This window comes from Pezoporus wallicus, unplaced genomic scaffold (assembly GCF_028554395.1).
Source record: "Pezoporus wallicus isolate ANWC-B61680 ecotype Strahan unplaced genomic scaffold, APGP_CSIRO_Pwel_v1 contig_736, whole genome shotgun sequence".
Classification (NCBI taxonomy): Eukaryota; Metazoa; Chordata; class Aves; order Psittaciformes; family Psittacidae; genus Pezoporus; species Pezoporus wallicus.
The window spans coordinates 1,860,658-1,886,318 of record NW_026639744.1 but is presented as its reverse complement, the minus strand read 5'-3'; the positions used below and the strand labels follow the sequence as shown (position 1 = coordinate 1,886,318).

At 41.3% G+C, this 25,661-nt stretch overlaps 1 protein-coding gene across 1 annotated transcript in view; it reads right to left on the bottom strand.

The window, feature by feature from the left end:
• The window catches only part of KCNJ3 (potassium inwardly rectifying channel subfamily J member 3), a 644,250-nt gene that overhangs the window by 467,487 nt on the left and 151,102 nt on the right, over window positions 1–25,661 (bottom strand). The window lies entirely within an intron of this gene.

Genomic DNA, 25,661 nt, shown 5'->3' with positions numbered 1-25,661 from the left:
TTTGTTTGTTTGTTGGGGGTTTTTCATGATTTTTTTGTTTGGTTTTGGTTTTGTGGGTGTTTTTGTTGTTGTTGTTTGGTTTGGGTTTTTTTTTAAGCTTTCCTTCATAAAAGTGTGCTTCCAAAGACTTGCAGTAGTAGCTGGTTTCTTGCTGATGGTGTACTGAAGCAGGCAGAGGGGCAGGGAGGGGATGTGTGTGTGATAAAATGTTGTAATGGGAAGGCTGTGGTCCTCTATGACACCAATGAGCTCTGGATTGACAGGAGAAATAGAAGGCCCATCTTAGGTGAGCCCAAAGTGCTCTTGCCCCAGGCAGGGGTCCCAACTCTGCTGTTGGGAAGAGGACTGAATCGAGGAGCTCACTGTGTGTGCCAGGGGAGGAGGTGAGAGGAAGGAGAGGGTGAAGGGCAGGGGGTCCTCCCCATGAAGGGAAAGATGGTGGCAGGGTAGAAATGTTGGTCCATTATGCCAGAGAGCAGATAATGTCTCCTACATGGGTATTAGTCTTGGTGGGTGCTGAACTGTGGCAGCTTCTGAAGCCGTCACCCAAGGAGACCTAATCTGGTGGTGAATGGAGACATTAGTGAACATGCTTCTTTGTAAAAGTGTTCTTATCTCAGACCTTGCATATGTACCATGGGCTTCTGCAGTGCCCATGATAAGTAATACTCCTTGTTTCATTGAATGGCGGAGTAAAGAGTCACATAAAACCCATATAATTTGCTGGCTTGTAAGTTAAAGCCCCAGGCAGTCTTATCACTTCTTTTGTCATGTCCCTTACACTTCTAGGGCAATTCTGTGTCAAATTGGTCTACATTTTGCACCCTGACCTAGCAAAAGTGGAAGCCTGCAAAAAACTCACAATCTCTTCATCCCCCCCCACTCCCCTTTTTACATTTTGTCTTTTAAGAGCTGAACTCTCTTTTTCCTTCCAGAGAGCTAAATATGCCTCTGTAGCTGCATTGAGAGCACACCATTTCACCAGGGCTTGTCCTTGTAATCAAAGTACAGAAGAAAAACATCAGTGTTTGACTCACTTTAAAAGTGAAGATTTTGAGCAGTGGAAGAGATCTCACCTTAGTACTGATGTTCAGGCAGATACCATATTTATCTTAAAGCTCCCCAGAACAAAGAACCCGAGAGGAAGATGGTTACCTTTGCAACCATATTTATCATGTAAATAGCTCAGAAAAGGATACTGCCAGTTACATCTTTAAAATACAAAAATGCATGCATTTCACTATTTTGTAAATGCCAGAGAGATGCAGCATCCGTTAGAGTTAACGGTGCGGCACTTTTGTGTTCAGTAGCATGAATCATTAATCATGAGGCAGGCCATATTCTTGTACTGCTTCTGCTTTCATTACTTGGCCTAATTAAACAGTTCTCTGAACTGGAATCTCAGATTCCTCTGTTACAGATTATCATTAATTATGGTGAAAGTGCTCAGAGATGTTGGACTCAATTATATTCTGCTCAACTCTGGCACTGTGTGATTCATTGCACAGCCTGCTTTGCAGATGTACTCTTTTCTTATCTTGCACTCCCACTTTTGTAAATTGGGCTCTGCCAGCCAACAAACTAAGAGTTATGTACTGCATTTTCATTAAAAACATGTTGAGGAAGCACACACCAATTAAGGATTCTGTATTTCATACAAAAAGAGGCGCCGAGGACTGGGCTTGGGAGGAAGAGCCAAGTGAAGCAGCCACTTCGCTCCACTGTGCCGCTGAATTTCTGCACGCTGCTGCAGGCTGCCTCACTGAGGGTTTGGATCTGGATTGCTCCTCTCCTCCACTTCTCCATAGTGCAACTCCTTACAGGAGGGCTGCCAGGGGGAATGGGCATTGTGCTTGTGTCAAGCATAGCATATATATCATCACAGGCAGGGGATGTTTGCAGACATCCAGCCTCTTCCCCTGTAGCACCGGTGATTTAAATGCTGTCAAAGCTCTGAGCAGCCAGAATTTTTTAATGATCAACACAAAAGGTAGCAATAGCATATACCAGTAGCATAGCACTGTTAATACTAATCTGTAACTAGCCTTTACACCTCTTACTTCTACCAGACACCATTTAACAAATTAACATGTGAAATAAACACATGTTTTTTCAGGTTGGCATTCTAAAATGTTTTATATTCTAAATTGAGACAAAATGTAAAATGATAATCATCAAGAATAAAAAAAAAAAAAAGTATCTGACTTGCCTAGAAGCTGAAAAAAAAACCCAACCCAAACCAAAAAACTCCAATTAAACCCCCCAAAACAAACAAACAAACAAACAAACAAACAAAAAAACAAAAAAAAAACCAAAACCCAGGAGTTGTTGTTTGTGGTTTGTTTGGTTTTCTTCTTACATTTTTGTGGGATTCAGACTTTTAAAAATCGGTGGTAATACCTGCTAGCTGTACTTCATGAATATCTGTGAGGTGACATTGTGGTCAACTAAGTCCTCTTGCATTGGGTAAAAATATATTATGGGAAAAGTGATGTGATCTGACTCACGGATGAGAAATGTAAACAGCTGTATGTCATTTCTCATGGAAAGAACCATCGGTGCTGGTGGGGCGAGGTTCTTGGCACTGTTCATGATGCTGGCTTGCACAGCAAAAATAATGTTGTAATACTCCCTGTGATCAAGTCTGCAAACATGTTTGGGAGCAGCAGAGATGAACCATCCCTCCTGCTTTCCTGCCGTGAATCCTGAGCTAATGCCGAAGTGATCCGCTTTAGAGCTCAGCTGTTCATAAAGTAAAATAGATTGCCAACAAAATTGCTTATACTGCTTATACATTGTCAACATATAAGTATTTACAGATTGCAGGTTAACATGGCTTACATGAGAGAGCCTAGGCTAGAAAAATTTTAAAATTCAGCATGTGGAAAATTTATATTCATCATCATCTTTACGCCGAGCATGAGATGTGTTTTTACTGATATATGATTAGCTAATTCACCTGCAGTAAGTGGATTTGTTTCTCCATGTCAAAATACACACTGGATTTTATCTACAGGTAGATTGAAGCAGAGAGTTCTTGATTAAGTTATCAGGAGAGCAGAGCAGTTTATACTTGGTGTTTGATTGCAATGACAAAAGCCATCTAATATACAAATAATTGGTGGTGGGACTGAAGGGGACCTGCTGTTCCCACTGTCTCTCCCCAGAAACGGGGGCTCAAAACCATGACACAAGGAAAAATTAGTTTGGCTGTCTCCTCCTCCTCCTTGTTTGCTCAGACCATAAAACAGCATCGCCACCTGTCTGGCCGGGCAGTGACGGGGAGGAGGAGAGGCCACCCACCGCGGAGCCGCTAGGTCCCCCCCTTCCTCTGCTGAACCTGTGTGGTTCAAGTGCAATATTATTCGGGTGCTTCCATGGACGTCCTGGGGCACAGGAGGTTGCCATGGTGTGTGGCTGTATTTACAGACCCTGGCAGAACGTCCCCTTTTGTCCCTGAATTACGGCAAAGCCCCAAAAGTTTGACGTGGGAGCTTTTGGACATTGCCACATGCAGAGTCTCATTTTCCACAGGAGTTGCAGGTTTTAATATATATGAAAATCAGTAGTCTTGTGTCTTTGCATATGTGCCTTTTGTAATATAATTTTGACAGATGGCGAGCTAGATAAATCCAGCTCCTCGCTATAGAAAACCTTGGCTTGACTTGCACTCTCTGAAAACTTGCTTTAAACTGCTTTTGCATTTTATTTTTTAATATAGATGTATATTTTTTTTCCTGGTCTGCTTTTGCTTTTATTTTGAATGTTTCTGCCAAGTATTTCCACCCTGATTTCCACATACAAATTACAACTGAGCTCCGATGTCTTTTTGGTTTTGGTTTCTTTTTAAGACCTATTCAGTGTGTAAAGCCAGTGACTTTGCTACTCTGCATGTCTCCTTATTAAAAATAAATATGCTACACTGTCCCTGTTTACACCATCTACAATTACTGACAACAATCCTGACAAATTCTTACTATTTAAGAGTAGTGGAAAAACTCAACCAGGAAGCAGTTTCCTCTCCTGCCAGCTCCAGACAGACTGCTCATTGAAAATGTAATACACTGCTGCCATGTCACAGGTCAGCTGGCAAATGGCAATCTGAATTTTAAAAGGAATATGAATAAAATTCTGTTTTATTTTGAAAATGAACTTTGTGCCCTCCATCATGAATCCAATATATGTCTTAATCTTCTATGCTCTTGAAGCCTGCGGCTCCTGGCTGAGTCCTTTGACTCCTGAACCTAATAAGGAAATAGGTTGTTTTCTCATCCTCGCCTCATTTTTAGAGGGGCTGAAACAAACAGTCCCTATTTCAAATGTAATTGGCAAAGCATAAAAACATGTGTGTTATATAATTTTTAGGTTTATGATGGAGCTCAGTGCTAGAATGTTTTATTTTAAAATTTGATTAAGATGTTATACCTTTGGAAATACGCTGTCAAGATTCCAAATCGGAATTTACCAGCGGCAGCGTTTCATGTTTACCTTGCGGCTGCCCACGTGAAGCTGATAAGGGATGAAAGGGCCGGCAGCCCCTTCAGCCGGGACTCTCTTCATTTAACCTGGGTTTTATTTACAGCCAGATACCAAGAGCTCTGTGTTTGCAGCAAATCTTGGTCTTTAAAAATTGCGGAGGGATGAAGAGAGGGATGCAGTCACTGATGGATTAATGACATCTGATGGGCTTTTTAAGGTTTTTTGTCTAAGTTGCTGGCTGTAGGGCATTGTGCTTGCAGGGTAGAGACATTTATTTATTTATTTATTTATTTATTGCACTGTCTCCCTGTTTCCAAGGTGGCTTTCCCAGGAGCTGTGGCTGCTCCCTGCTCAAGGATGCCGAGCATCCCTCACCTCCCCATGTACCAACGCATGCAGCCGCTGAATAGGCGCAATCAGGCATCCAGATTCTCTCCTCATACCTCAGCTCCTAATCATATCTGTGTGGCATCATGGTCCCACTGATCAGCTCCAAGAAATTAATGCTGGCATTTGCCCGAGTTAGAAAAATACTGGGCTGGTTTTTCTCCCAAAGCTGCCTGGTTGATTTCTTGTGCTAGCTGGTGGTTCAGGGCCAGATATGAAAGCAGAATGGGGACTTCTGCAAAATAGGGGTATTTTCTCTCTTATTAAACTAGGATACATGTTTGAAAGTTCACACTGAATTTGAGGAATTTGTCTGCAAACACAGGAAAAAAAAAATCCTCCAGCTTGAGAGAAGATATCTATATCTGTGTGTGTCTATACATGTGTATACATATGTATACATACATATGTATATATGTAACCAGTCAATGCTTTCTAGCACTTCCAAGAAGTCAAACACACAATGTTTTCTGATTTTTCTCTCTCAGGAGCATTGATCATCCAGCAAGTAGCCAAAAACGGAGGCACATTGACGGAGCAGGAGTGTTTCAGTGGCAGGGTCCCAGCTCAGCAGGGCACTTGAATAAGTGTCTAGTGTGAAGGAGGAGACTGATCCCCTGGGAGCACTTGCATGCATGAAGTGAAGCATTTACTCAAGTGCTTTGTTGATCAGAGCCTAAATGAGTTTCCCGCAGCAAAGCCTGAGGTAGGTGCCTGCTTGGCACTAGCTTTCTGCGCAGCCCCTCCAGTGTGGCAGGGGTCTGAGGCAGCTGAACCCCAGCAGAACAGCTTTGCCTTATTCTAAAACCCATACCGGCAGCCTCTCAGTACTACATTCCAAACCTTTCCTTTGCCCTTTCAGAATTTGCTGTTAGATTGCTTCTACACAGCATGCTTCCTTTCTGAAGGAAACTTCTCCAGGGCTCTGGAATGAGAAAGCAGTGCCCTGGGGGGTGCTGCCCTATGCTTGGGTTGTAGAAGAGAGAATGATTTGGGTAGAGGGATGTCCAGTAAGACTAGTTTATTTTTATTCACCTTTCTGTTTCTACTGAAGGAAACAATTAATGTTTTGTTTCCTCTGTGACGCCACTGAGGAAACTGACTGGAGGGAAGAGGAGCAGCTCAGAGTCATGCCGGATGTAACAGAAACATGGAATCATAGAATACAAAGACCATGTGGTCCAACCTTTCTCAGCAAAGCATCACCTATACTAGATGTTCCAGCACTCTGTCCAGACAAATATTAACAGTGCCCAATGCTGGGGAGTCCGCCACTTCCCTGGTGAGATTATTCCAATGGCTAATTGTTCTCACGGTAAAATATTTTCCTTTTGTGCTCCATTGGTATGTCCCCAAGAGTAACAGAGATGTTGAGCCACACCAGCTTAGGCTGAACACCTGAGAAATGCATGGTTTGTTTCTCAGAAATGGATATGTTATGATGGGGAAAGGATGATACATATGTTTCTGCTCTCCTTCCACATATTTTGAGATTCTACTGTAACTTTTGAGTTCATGTGAGCCCAACATGGCTCATACAAAACCATCTTCAGATCTTTACAAGTTGTGCATTCCACCGAGTCTTGAAATATAGCTAAAACATACTTAAATGTGCACACAAAGCTCATTCTCATAACTTCAAGAGATTCTTTATAGAAACGTCATGGGAATTTTTAATTTAGAACAAAACCTCAAGTCAGAAGTGAGCTTCTTGCCCATAAAGGCTCAGTTGAAGGAACTGACCAACTTCTATCTGCTGATCTTCAAGGACTTCCTTGTGAGGTTTGGCAAAGAGGAGGTAGGAGAGTGTATATAGGAGATTACTTCATCTGGTCTTTCAGGAAAATAAATCTGTGACAAGTCCTCTGTCGGTCTTTCCCTAATCCAAGATGTTACAAAGAAAAAGAAAGAAAGAAGAAAACTACCACAAAACCGCCCTAAAGCCTTTTTCTAGGAGCCTCGAGGGACTTGTGTGGTGTTTTAGTTAGGGATGTGGATGAAAGTGTTTCAGTAAGCCACAGTGGACAGTGCTATGGAGACTGTTGCAGCATCAAAGCCTCAGAGATCCCAATGATCTCAATTTGGTAAAAGATATTTAATTTACAAAAGTGTATGTGGACACCAGAAGATCAAGAGCCACAAACTCTTTGGGAGCAACAGGGAATGAAGGCTCTTGGTACACAGTGATCATTGGAAATAACACTGAATAAATTTTAAAAAGTAGCTGTAATGATAAACAGTGTATTGCTTAAAAGCCTTGAGAAATATTACCAACTGTTTTCCAAAATGATCACACTTCCAGGTCATCTGGGTGCTTAGCATGCCTGATTTCAACAAGTAGTGGGCGGTCTCCCTTTGGGGAGGATGTTTTATTCTAGTCAGAACCATTTTTTTGAAGGTGTGACCATTGCTATGTTAAGCAGATAAATCTTTGCACTTGAAGAAGGCACATAATGTGTTTTTTTTTTCCAGTGATAAAATATATTTTGCTTATCAGAATTGCAATAGCAAGCAAATTTGAGAAACTGCCTTGTGCACTGCTCGGCGCAAAGTACAGGTGTGAGCACCACCAAGGCAAGACTGTGCCATGAGTGCCTGAGGTCTGAAAGAAAGGCACTGTTCAGGTGATGCGTTGACCAGCATGCATGAACAACAATTATAATAACAATAAATAGAGATTTTTGAAGAGCATAAATTTTTAAATTGAAAAATATGAAAAGGAAATTCACAGAGATTAGCTGGAATTTCCACAGTGCCTTGGGCAATGCAAGAATTATGGCTGTAATATAGTGTAATAGGAGTGATGTAAAACATGGAAACCCCACTGTACCTGACATGCTGTAAGAAGGTCAGGTATTTGGGGGCTGGGGAGTGTCCCTGGGCTGCCAAGCAAAGCAATTATTTCATTACCCATCCATTTCTCATTTAGAACCAGCTCCTGTTTGTGTTTGATTGCTGTACTGATAATGATGATGTTGAGAATTGCTGTGATGAGAAATTGCAATCAGCTAAATAGCAGCAGAGGTTCCCCCAGGGAAAGAGACTTATGTAATCCCGCACCAGATTGTTTTGGGCTTCTACCTCTTTGTCTGGTGGAAAGTGAGCCTGGTGGAAACAGGTTGAGGTGAAGGTGCTGAAGGAGAGTAACCTGTAAGGGTAAGCAGCTTCAGAGTTTTCTGCATTTTCTGTTGTTCCCCTCTTCCTCTGTATGGCAGTGTGTTGGTGTGTATGCACATGTGGTGAAAATGCATCAGTATGTATAAGCCATTTTGACTCTTGGGAAAGCCAATGCGGGATATTTTGTCTCTCACGGCATATGGGACAGCACCCACCTCCTTGAAAGGTGCTGGAAAAGAGTTGTATTTCTGCACTAGTTTAGGATGTCTCCATACTTTGTATGACATGAAAGCAGTAACTAAATAGATCAACCTACCAGCATGCATCCCTCTTATGGTTGTTCCTACAAACTGCTGGACTGTTGCTATAGCAATGCAAGCATTTGAGGACACCCCTTACTAAAATTCTCCCTTCAGATGCACAGAATTACTTATCAAACCTTCCTTTGTGCTGTCCCTGGCCTGCTATGCCCTGACAGTGTTTCTCCTCATCTGGAGGAGTGAAACAAACAATTCTAAAATGAAACTAAGATCAAACTGAACTAAAGCCTGTTGAGAATCTTTAAGCACAGTTTACTTTTTGGGGGTAGTGAATAAAAAGTTTATGTCAATAGTGAATGTTATTAAGGTCAAGTTCTAAAATAGAATTGCTTGCAGGTACTATTTAATAGTTACATCACGTTAATTACTGTCTTTGCCTTGTAACTTAAGAATCCTGTGTGTAAACACTTGGATGACCCTGAAGATGTAGTGTGCTCCTTCACTGGCAGCAGCAGGTCACCCCTGTGTCTTTAGCCTGAGACAGCACTGGAAACTACAGCATTGCCACTTGGCATGGGATGAAAACCTGAAACTTTCCTTTAACGGGGCAAATTCCACCATCCTTAGACTGGGGAAATGTCTGGTTTGTCACCCTGTTCTCCGTAATGTTTCTCATGGACTGGTGGCTGTTCTCACTAGCTTCCCATCACCCAGCGGTCACCACCACCACCACTTTTGCACATCCAGAGCTCCTTGCATAGAAGTAAGCCCAGAGTTTTAAGGGAGCTTCATCCTGGGAATGCAGCCCTGAGCAAAGGCAGGATTTCTGACAGCTTTCCTGGGAAGCACGCTCCTGCTGTGCACATCCCGTAGCTACCTCGGTGCCGTCCATCTGTTGTGTGTGGCTTTGTGCCAGCCTCCCAAGTGGAAATAAATCCCTAAGGAAGATTTAGGAGATTGATAGTGAAATAGGTAATGTTACTGAAGGTCCTGTGTGCCCTGTGTCTGTGGCTGGTTTACAGAGGGGAGGTTGTCCACACAACAGGCTAACTCACCAACTGTGTGTGGACGGGCATCACCTGAGCATCCCTCCTACCCACCTGCCAGCACCACAGACCTGCTGCCCTTGACAAAATCCTGCACTGTACCAGCTACTGGGAAGAAAATGAACTCTATCCCAGCTGCAAGCCAGACACCTGCCCTTCCCTGCCTTTGGAGAGGGCTCATCCTTTGACCCAACACTGGTGTTTTGTTTCGTGCTGCCCTCTATCTCCCACATTCACAACCACGATGGGGAAAAACAATCAGCACCTGCCACCGTACCTGCCGTCAATTATGAAATAAAAAAGTGTCTTCTGGTCACCAGGGAGGACCACAGGCAAGACGAGAAAAGAACAAAATCCTAAGAAAGGCAAAGCTCGCATTTCAAACATTATCTTCTGTAGCTTGGTCCTTCTGCTGTGGGACAGACCACTTGCATCTTCCTCAGGCTTGCCTGAGAAACAGCTATGTGTTATTTACAATGTGGCCATTATTCAACCAAATAGATATTAAATGGTCTCAAGAATGAGGTTTGGAAAGGCAGGGGGAAAGTCCCCAATTTTGAGAATACAGGTGCCAGCCAGGGAGAAAACAGTGGGGTGTGAATTGTGGGCTTGCAAGGTGGGCTGAGCACAATTAGGGAGTTCAAATTGTTTGCTGGTATTAAAGAAGCAAATGAGTTCATCTGTCCTCTGTGTGTATTCTCTTGCACTTTTCAACCTCAGATACTCTCACACTGCATGTATGTATGATTGTTTTCATAGAATCATAGAATGATTTGGGTTGGAAAGGACCTTAAAGATCATCGAGTTCCAACCCCCCTGCTATGAGCAGGGACACTCTGAGGAAGTAAGTAGTAACAATAACATTCTGAGATTTATTAGAAGTTCCCCAAAACAGCAGGTTTGTGTTCAAACAGAACATTTTGCAGGGAGGTCCAGCCTCTGCTGTGGGTTTGGTTCTTACACTTGTGACTGTGTGAAAAAACATTCACACTGTTCACGTTTGTAGAATAAATAAGTCCGACGTTTCATGCTGCTTCCAATTCTTCACTTTTCTTCTGTGGTTTTAATTCCTATTCCTTATAAAATACATGTAACTCTGGAACGTGAACATGGTGTGAGAAATCTGCCTGGCAGTAAGTGGAAGCAGCTTTAAAAGAGAAATTCTACTACAGCAGAGATGAAAGTGAGCGTTGTGTATCTCGTTCATTTTGTATGCTTTGTGGCATCTTTTCACCTAGGTAGCAGAGGAAATTCAAAGCAGGCAAATGGTCTCAAAAGGACCACGTACAGTCGGAGTTTAAACACTCACAGGAACTTCAGCCAAGTGAGACACATTCATTATAACAGAAGTATCTAAAACTACATGGGAAACAGCTGCCACAATTGGCAGATTATGGTTCAAGTACTTGTAAATTTTTATGATTCTGAAATGTGTATTTTTTGAAAGTGTAAGAAAAGCAACTTGGTAAGTTTAGAGAACAGTGGAAGCTTTAAGGAAACCTTCTCAGTTGTGTTTAACATAAGCCAGGTAGAACTGTATTGTTGGGATGCAGCTGGGGCATTGGGGCTGCCTCACTGCTGGTCCCTGTCCTGAGCAGGCTCAGGGAAGAACACCCGGGAGCAGCAGACATGTGTTGAAGCCCGGTGGGAACATGGCAGCTGTGAAGATCCTCCCCACTTTCAATAGCAGGATTAACAAATTGGAGATTAATCCAAACCCTCTCTAACCTACTGGGATTCATTAGCTGAAGTTTTAGAGTTGTCTTCCAGGTTAAACAAAGGAATTGTGGGATTTTGCATATCTCTGTAAGGTAGTACTCCTCCAGAGATTGTAGGTTATTTCAGTAATATTTTTTTCCCCTATACATTCCTGTAACTGAAAATCTCTGAAAAAATTTCTGGAACACTTACCAGGGTTACTAAGACTGCCTGTCTTAAATAAGGATATTACACTTAATTAAGCATTATGCCTGTGGGGCTGAGCATGTAAGGTTCAGCTGAGAAGTCTCTGGTTATATGAATTTATAGTTGAATGCAATGGCTTGAGCAACTTTTAGGATTAGAGCTATTGGCTGATGAGGATATTTAAGGCATTTTTAGAGTAAAAAATACCTATAAAACCTAAAAAATGATTCTATCTTATTGCTGTGTTAACAGTGTGGTAAGCATACATGGATGTTTAGTCATGCTCAGATGAAATCAGAAATGTGTCCTTTATGCTCACCACAACAGGAGGATTATTATCTTAAAATGGTTTGGGGGGGGGGTTGTTGGGTTTGGTTTTTTTTTTTCACAATTTCAAATTAGGCTTTGATTGTGTGGTAATATAAATAAAAAGCCAGTTTTCTGGAGCTTGCTATTTATTTTATTTTATTTTTTTAAAAGGAAAAGAAAAGAAAAAAATCTCCCAAAGTTTGACTGACACTAATTTCCTGAACAAGATACCCTAGAAACTCCAGTTTATCTCATAAAATCGTAACAGACAGGGTTTGTGATGTCCCCTCTGCAAGATTCTTTATTCTGTCAGTTGATAGCATTTGAGATGACGGAGGGAGATGCGCCGCGCTCATATGCCAGCGAGGAGAACAGAAGCTGTCACCAGCAGTGTAATGTGCTGTGTATTATCACTCAGACTGATCCGGGGGCCCGGAGACTGTCATCTTTTTAGACTGTACAAGTCAACACAAATAAAACTGAGGAGGCAAATGATAATGTCTGAGATAGATCCAGGCTCATTCTAGCCATTACTTTTTATTCAAACCTTAGAGATGACATGATGTGAAAAATGAGCCTGTGTCTAGTTCAGTGCCCATTAGTGTGTGAGCACATTATCTTCCACTTTTCACGTTGAATCTCTCTGTACATACTATGGCAGTTATAGCTATGCAGCCCGTCAGGTTTAGGGGGCTGTGAGCACCTTTTCTGCCTTAATGTATAGCAAATATTGCCCCTAAAATGATGTATTGCAAGCACTTTGGGATGCACTTTTAGGAATGATGCTTTAAACACCCCTCACATAATTCTCATCCTCCCTAGCTAGAGCTGATGGAAACAGGTCTGTACTCAGGTGCACTCTTCCAGCACCCAAGTAAGATCACCAGGCAGGTTTGCATAGTGTGCCAGATCTGGAGCCACTCACTGTGCCAGACCAGCATTTAGGAGACCCTTCTACTGCTTAGGGGGCAGCTGGGAGGTGTCTTCCTGGGGCAGCTGCCCTTCCTTCCTCCACTTGTGCTCATCCATCATCATCCCAAATTGCCATCCCTTCCTTCATTCCTCCTGTGTGATGGGGCCCCCGTACAGCCATAAAAGAAGCATCTCTTACCTGCTGATGGGGAGAGATCAATTAATTTCTCATATCGCTGTTAACGCATCATGTTGTTTTGGCGAGGGATAGGCAATTGTGCCAGGAAAATGTGCCCCTCAACAACTGAATTGGATACAGAAGCTGACAGACCTCAGCCCAAGCATTCACTGCCTTTAAAAATAACAGGAGGAAAACTCAGCGGAGAACATGAATCACTTTCCTGAGGAGGTTTTAGCACAGTTGCTAACACTATCAGTACCCAAGTAAAATTCCTATTACTCTCCTGTATAACCTTTAATTACCCCCACCACCCCAAAAATATCCCTCAATTACCTTCCAGGCAGAATTATGCATATTTTTAAAGTTCTCGTAGGGATATAACACTAAACGTTGGGTTGTTATGGTTCAGTGGTTTAAATTACAGTGTACTTAATTAAAACAGTGTAAAAAGCTGTCAGTATTCCATATAATTCGAAAGACTTTGATTAGTGAATTTTTTTTTTTCTTTTACTGTTAGAGCATACTTAGCTCTGCCATTACATTGTCATTTACTAGCACCTTGGTGTTGAATGAGGCATCATTTCATGACACTAGGGAAAAAGAAAAAGGTAAACAAATGACAGTTTCCAGCAGAAGAAGTGAAAAGCAAAGGAGGCCTACTCTGTGAGAGAAGGAGAATGAGTAGACTGGAAGACTGGACTTCTGCTAGGAAGTGTGAATCTTGAAGTCAGCCATGTGTTCCTCTTGGGACTGCTCCACCAGGACAGAAGAGCTGGCTAAAGGCAACCTGTGGCCAATGGAAGGAACGATTCCAAGGAAAAGCCAGGAACATCTTCTGCAAGTTCCCTGGTAGGGATGGTGATGCCGTGGCTGTGCCCCTTAGACTAAGGAGAACAAGCAAATAAAGCACCTTGCATGTATAAAGTGGACAAAAAGATACTCCTGCCTATGTTCATGTGAACTTGTTGTAAGCAGAATCTAGTTTCATGTTTGCAACCTATCAGTGGTGCATGGGTTTGCCGAGTCAGGGGTACCAATAGGCAGGAATCCCTGGGTGGGAATGCTGGTGTGTTGTATCTGTACAAAGGGCAGTAACATGCAGGGAAGAAGCCTGAATTTTTTGTATATTCCTATCCCATGCAGACATTATCAAAGCTCTGCATGCCTCAAAGAAAAGTGTAGTAGCATTGTGTTGAATTCCACCCTCATATCCTGTTGGCAGCATTTTGTATGGGGCCAGATGCATAAAGGATGCAGCCTGCATGGCTCTGGCAGCTCTGCAGCCCCCTGTGTTATTCTGCTCTCAAACACCCCCCAAGCATGGCACAAGACCATGAGTTCTCTTTAATTTCCAGAGCTTCTTCCTGAGGTTTAGGAAGAAAACTTGTTCTCCTTCCCAGTAGGAGTATCTGCACCGTTGCTTCAGAGTGTGCTGATGGCAGCCTGTTTATTGTGAGACATTGCATTGGGAAATTAGTAGTACGCTTAGAGATTTTTTTTTTTAATGTAATCTATGTTTATTTATAAACTAAGGATATGACAGTACTTGCACTGTGAATGTCTATATTTTTATCAAGGCTTTTTATTACAGCAAAACATGAAATAATAACTGTGAACAGGAAAATCTTGTTTAGCCACAGGCTAAACATCCAAGCTTTGATATACAGTTAAACTCAAAATCATGTTTCATTTTTCAGATTATAGGACTAAGCAAATATTTTTTAAAATAGTGTTAGAGAAAAGCATATGTTCAGGATTCACAGTGGTTTTTTTTTTCCAGTTTGGAGAATTTTCATACCTATTTACTTGCTGGGAATGTGCAGATGCATTCATGCTTGCTTGAAAAATTATCCCATTTTTAAGTAATGACTTGCTGGTAATTGTTATCTCCTTCGAACTCAGGCTGAAGCACTTCAACATGTGCTTATCCACAGGGCCTGATCCTTTCAACAAAAGTATGATTACTTATTTCCTCTTTATGATATTGTAAAAGTATTGTATGTTGGAAAAATATTGTGCAGTTGTCCTTAGGTGCCAGTATTAGAAGTGCTTATTACAGGCAGAATTAGAGACATAGGCCTTGTGTGACCTGCCCTGATTTTGAAGCAGGTGCACCATGAGTGGACGCCAGCAATTCAGGATCTTCTCCCCATGTCCCAAGCTCCTTGCTCAAGGAGGCGAGGCCAACCTTGAGTGCCATTCCCATGGCATTGCGAGACACCAGCCCCACTGTGGGGCAAAGCTGATGGGTTTGGTGCCTCCCCCCCCCCCCCCCATGTGGGCACTGGGTACAGTGCTGTGGGTCAGCATGAAACAGCCAGGGTTACCACCCTCCACTGTCTTCCCACTCTTTGCTAGTTACATTTGCTAGCATATTTTTCAAAATCCACTTGTTTCCTATTTAATCTCCCTCTGCAATTCCACCCCCTCCACTTACCTGTTTTCCCCTTTATGTAGTCTCAAATCAGGGCTGAACCAAGCAATCAGGACTGAAGAAACTTTGAGAGACTATTGCCTGACCTAAAACCTGCTGACTTCACAAAATTAAGCTGTGAGTAAGCCTACTGGACTACTCTGGAAGGGATCACGTTGACATGGGATTGGCCTAGAAGAGATGGTTTACGGGTAAAAGGGATATCTGAGAAAGCTCGCCAGCTGGAATAAAAGGGCAGGTGCTGTCAGTGGTGCTGTCAAAGACACCAGTTCCGTGCACCCTGCAGAGTTTGTCATTACTGTGTCAACAAAATCTTTAGGAACAAATTATCTTTGTGAGGTTAAATCTTGCTTAAAACTGAGTTAACAAAAGAGGAAAGCATACAGTCCTACAATCAAAAATCAATGCACAGATGATGAATCTTGAAAAGATTCTAGTGAAATGAGGCAGCTCATGTAATTATGGTTATATGTTTACTGACTCTTCGAGTACCCTGCATCGCTGGGGATGGGAGAGGCAGTTTTGGCTTCGAGGATTTAATATGTAGGAGGGTGGTCACCTGTTCTAAAAGGTCTAATTGCCTGGGCTGATTCCCCCTTTAAAGTAATTTATATTGCTGAAAGGATGACTCCCTTAGGGGTATATTCTTTGCAATTGTTGCTAATGTAGAAAAGATTTTTTTCCATGGTCGAAGTAGAAAAACTGCAAATTCTCAAATTGCATCTTGACTGACTCTTTTTGGAGCACCTTGCTTCCACAGAGGGAAACCTCTTGTCTTAGGAGTGGCCATGGAGGACAGCAAGCAGAGACCCCCCCAGCACCATGCCGTGCCGGGAAGCTGCAGTGGCACTGGCAGCAGACGCTCTGCAGTGAATCTTAATTAGGCATATGCAGATAGCTCAGAATCTGCTCAAGATGGATTATCTGAATGAATACTAGTAAATTATCCTTTTATTATCCCTTTAGTGTCCGCTGGGGAGATTGGATTGGATAGCAGGCATCTGATACTTTTACTTCCTCGGACTGAGATTGAGGAGCAGCGTGCTGGTAAGGGAATGTCACAAGGGGCATTGACATGGTGGGTGCATGGGAGACAGCCTAGAAAAGAGGTGCTATGACAGGCTGCATCCTGCATGGCACCATAGGATCTTCGCAGCTGAAGAAACTTCAGGAGCAGCCATGGCTCACAACAGGTTTGGGGCATTGATATTTAGCATGCAAAAGTATTAAAAGCACACTTAATTGTCTTGGAAATCTTGCTTAGAAAATTATATTCTAGGGGCATCACACTACAATGATAATTTGAGAGGTATTGCACTGTGGTGTTAATACCAGTGCCTAGAGAAAGTTTTGGGTTGTTAAATGGGCACTAAGCAGCTTGAACCCAGGCTGTATTAATGTGCCGTATGTGGAGCCATTTAAAGTTCCTCTGGCAGTCCTGGAGGTACAACCTGTAGGGTGGCACTGGGAGCTCTCCTGTATCAGCCTGTGCTGCATGGTAGCTTCCTCCCATCTTAAATCTGGGGAATAATCCCTAGGGCATACCCACCGGATTTTGCTCAAACATTTAAATATGTGACACACTAAAAGTAGAGTAAGATGATGCTGCTGCCACTCCTGTGAAAGCAAGCTCCATATGGTCCTCATGGGAGCCTGCGGAGTCTTGCATGCTGGATGGGAACGTCTCGCTTAGAAAGTGGCAGGAGTTGAAGTGTAATTGAAGACTTGCAGTATAGCCTCAACAACCAGGATGGGGAGATTCTCCCAGCTCTCCATGTAAAAATCAGAAAGAGGTGTGGGGCATGATCTGAAACACTGACCTTCTTATTCATCCATGTACAGATGTAATAACCACAAATCCAGCATCCACCACTTTTACTGCTGGCAATTTTTGGTGCTTTGCTCCAAGGCTTGTAAAATACATTGTGAATATCTCTTAAATTTGTTTTGGTTATCGTCTTTGTTTTTTCACTTATGTTTCACAACCAGACTGTACATGTGATAGAGCAGGATACTCCATCTCTACAAGCTGGGCTTCCTTAGCAGTGGTTACAGTTCTGGGGATAGTTGGAAATGAGATGCAATTGCATAGTAGTGCCCAAGAGCAATGTCTTCTTAGGGTCTCTGTCTTCTTTTCCCTATTTAATTTTTAATTAACAAGATGTTGATAAGTCTTCCTAAATTCCCTCTATCATAAGCAAACAAAAAAATTGTAGACCAAAAGTTTTCACATCCACACCAAAATGGATATAAAAAGGCCTGACTTCAGCTCCTCAGCAATCCCTGTGTTTTTGCTCTCTGCTCTTCCATCAGTCCCAGCATCTGATGGGCCTTTTCAAGTACAGCTTGAATTCTGAGTGCACCTCTGAGCCTTTTATTTCATCTGAATTTGTTTGCTCGGCCCCTAGGAGAGCTTGGCGCAGTGGTCAACACAACTGCCAGAATTCGGCTCTCCAATGTCCAGCCGCACAAGACAGGGTGAATTCCTTCACAGACTATTTATCCAGATTGCTAATTCCCTGCACAGATGGTTCTGCATAAGACTGTGTGGGAGAAGAGTGGCTTTTTAAGCCAATTAAATAGAAACCTTGTCCAAGAAGGATTTTTGAAATGCTTATGTATGTGAATTCATGACGTATTGTACTGTGTATTCTGGCAGTGCTGCTTTTCTCAATAGGAAGAGAGGCAGTGATGTGCAGAATTTCCTTAGTTTGTTAAGGTCATTTCTGATTATTTTTTTTTTTTTAAGAAAAACTCCTAAAAGAACTTCCAATATTGCAGAGATATAGAAAGTAAAGTCTTATGTCATTCTTGTCAGTTAATTCTCACTGTTAAGCTCTTCAAACTGCTTCTCAGTATGTAAAGCAAGCTATAATTTGTAGTAAGACAGGTAAGAGGAGAGGAGAGACAGGAAAGGGTATTAAATGATATCCAAAGGGAAAAATACTAGCTAATAACATTAATACTTTTTTATTAGTACTGCAGCATTTGGGCTCAGTAATCCAAAAAGCTGCAATAAAAATCCATCCAGTTCAAGGAGAGAAGTCAATACATTAGCACAATCGTTGGTTTATACTTGTAGCAATAGAAATGTTTAAGGTGAGTGTAATAGTAGGTGTGGGAAGGATGGAGAGGCTCAATGCACTGTATGTCATAAGGGCTTGATTCTCTCTCCATCAAATTGACACCAGCAACAGCAAAATCATCTATACTAGATGGTATTAAGCTCTGAGAAAATACAAATACTTTTTAAGATTAGGGGCTCAGGCAGAAACTTCTGTGAGAACATCCTGACACAATTAAGCAGGCAAACCCACAACATGTTTGCTGTACAGTCCTGGACTGGCCCTGCAGAAAATTGTCTCCCACCTGAACAAATGTAGCTTGGGGTGTTGCAGGCATGCTGGGTACAGGAGCATCTGGGGTAGTCTCAGGTTATATGAGACCACGAACACAAAAAAAAAACCTAGATAGCCCTAAACAAATTGAGCAGGAGCAAGTAATACCAGGCTATGGCTAAACTAGGGATTCAGCTTCCTATTTGTGGATATATGTCTTATTGAAGTGGAATAAATTTCTGCAAGTGTTTTAACTCACCTCGTAATTCCCCTCTCTCATGTGTTTTTGCTGCTGCCAAGTACTTCCTGTCAGATCTTGCTCAAGCACTGGATAAGATCCTCTCCACATTTACCCCTCTACAGTTTCTCTGTATCATACAACACAGTTAAAAGACACTACAGGGTTGCTGTACCCATTGCATGTATCTCAAACTCAGGACTCTTGCAAAATTTTGTGTCTTTTTGTGATACAGTCACTGACTAATGCTCGCTTCTCTTACTGTTCACATCTCTTTTTCTCCATTCCTTCATCCTCTCTTCCTTTTCGTTGTTTAACCATTTTAGTCAAGGGAGTGTCCTTGCTCTTGAAGACATTACAGAACCTTGGAATATAATTGCAATAATAGAATAATAATAATTCAGCCAATAACTGAGGTGGAACTAATTGGGCACATAGACTGGTTTACCAAGAAGACGTATCACAGAAAAAGTAGCAAAGATCCTTTTATTTGGGGTGAAAATCTATACTATACATCACTACTGCAGTAGATGACATAGATTTCACATAGTAGGAGACTGAGAATTAATAGCCCTCTGGCACAAAATTTGTAATCTCTGTTCCTTTCAGCATGGTGTCATCAGAGTCATGTGTGGAGGAATATGCTGGATTCCTCTGCAGGTGATCTGAAGCAGATTTAGATCTAAGGGAAGCAACTCCCACAGGAGCCAATTCCCACAAGAAATGTGTGAACATGAGTCAAGTCAGCGATGCACGCATGTGTTTTGTAAAATGCCTCAGACATCACATCCCTTTTATATTTCAAGCCTTGTGAAAAAGTCAAAAAGCTCTTGGGAAGTGGGTTTATGTGAACAATCCATGAGATGAAAAGCTTTGTGTTTGAATAAATGGATTTCAGGCATCATAGAGAAGTTGGGGGTTGAGTGGGAATGAAGATTACCTACCCGGTTTTGCTAACTGGGATCAGTTCCCAGACCTACGTGTGCCTGTGCAACAGCTCATTGCCTTAGGACATAATCAAGTGATACAGTGCATCTAATCCAGCTCCAGCCTCAGTGCGGCTGTATAATATCTATTGTACTTGGGTCTTTCTCCAGCCATCCACTGACTGCTTTAGCAGCTTCAAACCTACACAAATGACACCTTAGAGTGGTCTGATGTCTCTAGCAAAGTGATCCTTCAGTGGCAGCTCTGACCAACTGCGGAGTCCCCAGAGCCGCATTCTTGCTGCTGTCATTCAGAGACAAAGGCTTTTGTTTTGTACTTGGGTTTCCTTTGCCCAGGAATATGCAGTTTGATGAGTTACCAGTTTCTATATGGTCTTTAGTCTATTAATCTGGCGATTTCCTTTTACAGGTAGCTTGGATGCATCTATATTCCTTATGCCTGTCTTCGCCCTTCCCCTTTTTTAACCCTGACATTTTGAGTCTTATATTCGTCTTGACCTAAGAATAAAGAATTATTTCTCTCTTCTCTCTCTTTCTTTGCCTTTCCCTCTTCTTTCCCCCTCTCATTCTCCTTTTCAGCACCCTCTCTATCACCTTTCCCTCCTTCCTCTTTTTCTTCCTCCTCCTCCTCTTACTGGTTAATATGCTGGATTTGGGCAATATATGTAATTTCTTCACTGGAATAGTTGAGATACAAGATTGAGAAGACAACACAGAGGCCTGTTGAACTGATGTTACTTGATTGCCATGATTAGAAAATGGTGGCCTTTTTGCAAAGCAATGAACAAAGCCATTCAGCTATCCTTCCTCCTCCCTCTGGGGCTCTGTCTGTGCCCAGCGAGCACTTCAGGGCTTCCCAGGCTTGTTGGGAGAGGAAGTCCCACTGGCTTTGGTCTGACTTGTTAGGGCTTGGGTAACAAGTTGTCTGAGTGCATACAATCTGCATGTGGAAAATATGACAAGTGGGAGATGAAAGCAGGCAGCAAAGGTCACTAGTGGAAGGGAAGCTGTACTTCCACAGGTTGGTGTTCACCAGCTGAGTCTTCCCAGTCATTATTCTCCCTACTTCTGTGGCGTCCTGTATTACACATGCATGCACTGCACCATCATTTACAGATGCAATGAGAAGAAACGAGGTCAGATGAGTCTTTGGGAACGAGGAAGACATATGACAAACACAAAAATTAAAACACTCGGGAATAAGACAAATACTGACAGTAAGAAGTGGGAATGAGACAAATATTGGATTAAGACAAATACTGCTGCAGATTCCAATGTCAATTCTGGCAGCTATAGTGAAGTTTGGAGAATGTTGACAATTCAAGATGAAGGGCTAAGACAGGAGGCAAAAAGCCTTCTAGACTTCAGTCTGGTGTCATTGTATTATTTGACTCGGTTGACCTAAATTGTTAGGATATACCCAAATAAACTTTAACATGAGCAGTGCACTTAAATACATGACACTCCAGAAAATTAACTTCCAATTTTTATAACTGGAATCTCACAGATGTGGTAATCTTTGCCTGTCATCTGGGTGCTTCAGGATTTTTAGTTATAATTCATTATGTTGGAACATATTCAAAACAGGATACAAAAGCTATCCTTTTTGTACTAACAAGATTAATAATCTATTTACTGGAATGGAAAGTGCAGATACAGTATGTGGAAAACATATGATGAGAAAAATAGTAAAATCCATTTGTTGAAAGTGTCAAATGCTTAGGAAAAAAAAAAAATTCCTGGGCCACTTCATACATTACATATGAGAATAACTAAATCTGGCCTTATGCTATGGTGCACTGGAACTTTTCAAAGGCAATCTCATTCATCTCAAGTATTTTAACTTTTCAAGTACCCTGAGTGCAGAAGCATAGTGAATTTGGCCAAAGACGTGTTATATGAATTTTGTTTAGCTGTAGATCTTATTTTAGGAAATAAATGCAGTTATTGAAGAAAAACAGTGTCGTAAAATTAGAGTCAGGCTTTTGTATGCGGACAGAAGATTGTGTGAAGGGCTGTATCATTCGATTTATGCTTCAGGAGAGATGCGTGTGAGTTCTTTAAGGCAATTGTACAAGCACTGTGCAGTTTAATTATTCAAAGCCATGCCTGATAATTGGGTTGCCTTATGTCCAGCTGCAACTGTGCTTTTGGAAACCCATCTGACTTATCTAAGAATACGTCCATGCTCTGACTGGCTTGAGTTCACACCAAAATAGTGACGATCTTGCCAAGGCAGGAAGCTTTTTCCATGTATGCTACCGATGTAGCAGATTTGTGATGTTAACTGTGCTGAGAACACACTCTTTGGCACAAAGAAAAAAGGTGAAAATCAGGTTCATTACATACCCAGGTCACTGTATTGTATTATGAAGGCTGAGGACAGAAAAATATATCTTGGTAACTGCCATTCACAGCTTCTGATGTAAGTTGAAGGGGTTTTCCAGTTGTTCTCTACTGCCTGTTTTATTGTTTGTTTGGGTTATTTTTGTGTTGGAGTTCTATTTATTTATTTATTTGGTTGGTGGGGGGGGTATGCTATTTATTTATTATTCTACCATTGAAGACTGTCTATGTTTTCTAACAGTGTATAGTAGGTTTAAGCAGTGATTACTGTATTACCTGTTACTTTAGGAGCACTATGGAAGGGCATGAGGCTCTCTCCCTTTCTGTGGCTCAGAGATCCCACACCACTGGCACAGCCCAGTCTGGGGACACAGCTGGCTAGAGAGTTTGCTTTCCCCTCATATCCTGTATGCTACACATCCCTTCCCTTTTTCCAGACTGCCTTACCCCATTGTTACAGCTACTTGGCTAAGCAACTTCTGCAGTAGGTGTTACTTGATAGTGCATTATAATTGTTTTATTCTATCCCTACTTAATAATTACTTAGAATTGGCTACTATAGTAGGACAGACCTGTGAGCTGTGCAATTTGAACAAGAGTAAACAAGGGCACCGGGTGTGTTGATGCCTTTTACTAGTGCAAAATGCCATGGTGTCCCAGAGCAGGCAGCTGCTGTCTCCTGCCCAGCACTGGGGAGGTGAGGGGCTGCCGCTCAGCAAGGGGATTAGCAGCCCCACACCAAAGCCCTTGCCGATTCTCTTCAGCTGAATGGGTGGATGGGATTAAATGAAATGGGCTTTATGGGTGGATGGGATTACATTTGGGAAATGGGCAAATCCAGAGGGTGCCATCAGGCTTATGAAGGACTCCCATGGGGAGAAGCAATCATTTTTATAAGTCTGATATTTGTACCAGCAGATTAGGAAAAGAAAGGGAGGCTAATGTGTTTTTTATCAGGAGATGGGGAGAGAAGGCTGAAAAATATTTCCAAACAACAGGATAATGGAAAATAAATGTGATTTTATAGACAAGTTAATTCTGTTAATCAGAGATAGTACCTTTTTCCTTTTTTCTTTAAAGTTATTTGCTTCTAATAATTTTCAAATAAAAAATTAGCATAGTAGGAAGTAAAATATAAACTAAAAAAAATTAAATATTCATATCTCCCTTATTTTCAATACAGAAACAGACATATTTTCAATATGCAAACTCTTCTGACCTCTTACGCCAGTACACATATATTCTTTCTTATGTTTTTTCAGTGGATTTGAAGAGTCTAGGGCCTGTGGACTGTGTTTCTTTTTCAGCAGGGAAGAAGCATCTATTTGTGTTGGCTTAGAGCTCCTATGGTCCCTATGGTGTAAATACCACAAGGAAAAAGAGCTTTTAATCATTGCAATGCCTCTGGTTGCCTTTGTCATGCTTATGGGATTCAGCAGGTTGGGTGTCAGTCACAGAAATTGCTACTGTCAGAGAACAAAATTATCAATAATGTCTGAGATACTCCAGAAAAAGCTATAATAGTTCTGCATGAATGAAGATGTTTTAACATAGCTTTTTAAAAATCAAAAGATATCACTGGGTTCTGAAGGGCACAAAGAAGAGTTACCTACTTATCCTGCACTAGACTACATAGGACAGATATGTCTATACTAAGTAAAAATGTACCTTGTAACACAGGAAAGTAGACTGAAAAAGTGGATAGTGGGCACATGAGTTTTGAAAGATTCTGCCAGTTTCAGACAGATTCAGATATAGTTGTGAGTGCTCAGTATAATTTTTCACATGAAGGAAATTTTCTATGCTTTTTTCTGGAGTTGAGAATGTCATGTAGGTAAAATACATGGTTGTATGGATATTCTCTGACCTCCTTTAGGATTGTTGCACAAATAAACCGTACAATCAATAGAAACAATATTAAGAAGCAGTCAAAGAAAATATCAATTCAAAGAAAATATCAATTCATAACCAGTTACATTAAATACAGGGATTTAAACAAGGACTTGTCTGACTAATAAGATGGCTACTTTTCAGCTATCTAAATTAGTCTAGTAAACTGTATCTTCCCATAAGACTTGTTTCTCTTTATTTAGGTTATCACTAGCAAACTAAAGACAAAATTTCCAGTGCTTGAGTATGTTGAGTTCTTTGGAAAGCAGAAATGGTTATAAATAGGAATAAAAAGCTTCCTAAGAACAGTGAAGAATACATTTTAAATAGCTTTGATGAAGGTTTGAGCAACTAAAAATGCAGCAACAATAGTGGGAAACATCTACATGAGACACTGAAAGTGAATGAGAAATTGATGCTATATTTATTAGACTGCAATCATCTTCCTAATATGCTTGAAGATAAATGGTAAGGCATTCTTTCAGCCAAAAAAGCGTGGCAGAGTGTTGCATTTGACATAGTGATTATTGATAGTGATGATAAAGTTCAAAACATCGAACAGTGAAAAACCCAAAAGCAATACTAAAAATGGTGGAGTGGAAGTAGAAAATTATGTGAAATGTTAGGGATGTTTCATTTCAATACCTCTGCCTCATTATGCTATCAGCAAAATGTAAAATACATAGACTAGATAAATGTCTCATTAAGTATTTCACTGCTCATTCTGGGTGCTTGGGAGTGTGCTTGAATAATGAAAAATGTAGAAGTACCTTTATCACACTGCGGTGGTGGCAGGAGATAGCACTTTGTCAAAAGGTGTTGTTAATTCACTGTATAGACCAATATTGTATGGAAGTGTATAGTGTGACAAAGTGTTACAGCTACATAAAAACAGGATGATTTAGAAATATTGGGGGTGTTTCATATGTAGATTTTACAACACGAGGCTAAGATCTGTTCCATCTCCCTGTAAAGCTTGGACTCGTTTGGTCTTCGTGTGCAACCTCTGGTTGCACAAAAGCAGCTCAGATTTAAGAAAATCCAATGGCTCTGTATAACTTAAAGTTCAGGGAATCACATTTAGAGCAGTGACAGGACTTAGGTTTATACCTTGCGCAGTAAGCCTGAGCTGGGAGAGGAATTAAATGTATTCCCAACTGTGTGCGCTAATTTTATCAGGTCTATTCATGCACCTAAAATTATACAGAGGATTAGTAGATATATGTGTGATAGATGCATAATTTGCACTTTTAGAAAGGATATATAAAATACAGAAAAAATAATATAAACTACATATATATGATTTATACATTTATGCCTGAAAGTATAGCACAGAAAACCTTTGTAGCTCGAAGTACAACATGCACACTTTCCAGCAATATTTTCTTACATCTCATTATCAAAAGTCCCTTTTTTTTGGCAGTCAGGGAAATTCCCAAATATGTTTCTTACAGCTGCCTGCAATGGGATAGACTTGCAGGGGCAGGAGGTGAAGCAATTCTCAGGCAGCCTGGAAGCAGGAGTATGGCTGGGAAGCTGAGATACTTGCATTTTACCTTTAGCTTGGGAATAAAACCACATTAAATCTGTTTTGTAATGCATGTGGTGTGGATACTATTATGCTCAAAGACACTGAAATACAAAAATTAAAATAATAAGAAAAAAAAAAAGGAGCCCAAAAAACCACCAAACCCTCTTCCAAACTAATCTGTGTGAGTGTGCATAAATATTAATAAATTCAGCAGTGGTCTAAAGGCTGAAAGTCACCCAGCAGAAACCTTGTGTTAGCTGCGAGAGGTACTTGGAAAGAGAGGAGTTAGAAAGTGGGAGAGAAAGCAAATACCATGTATTAGAATTATGGAGAGCATGGAA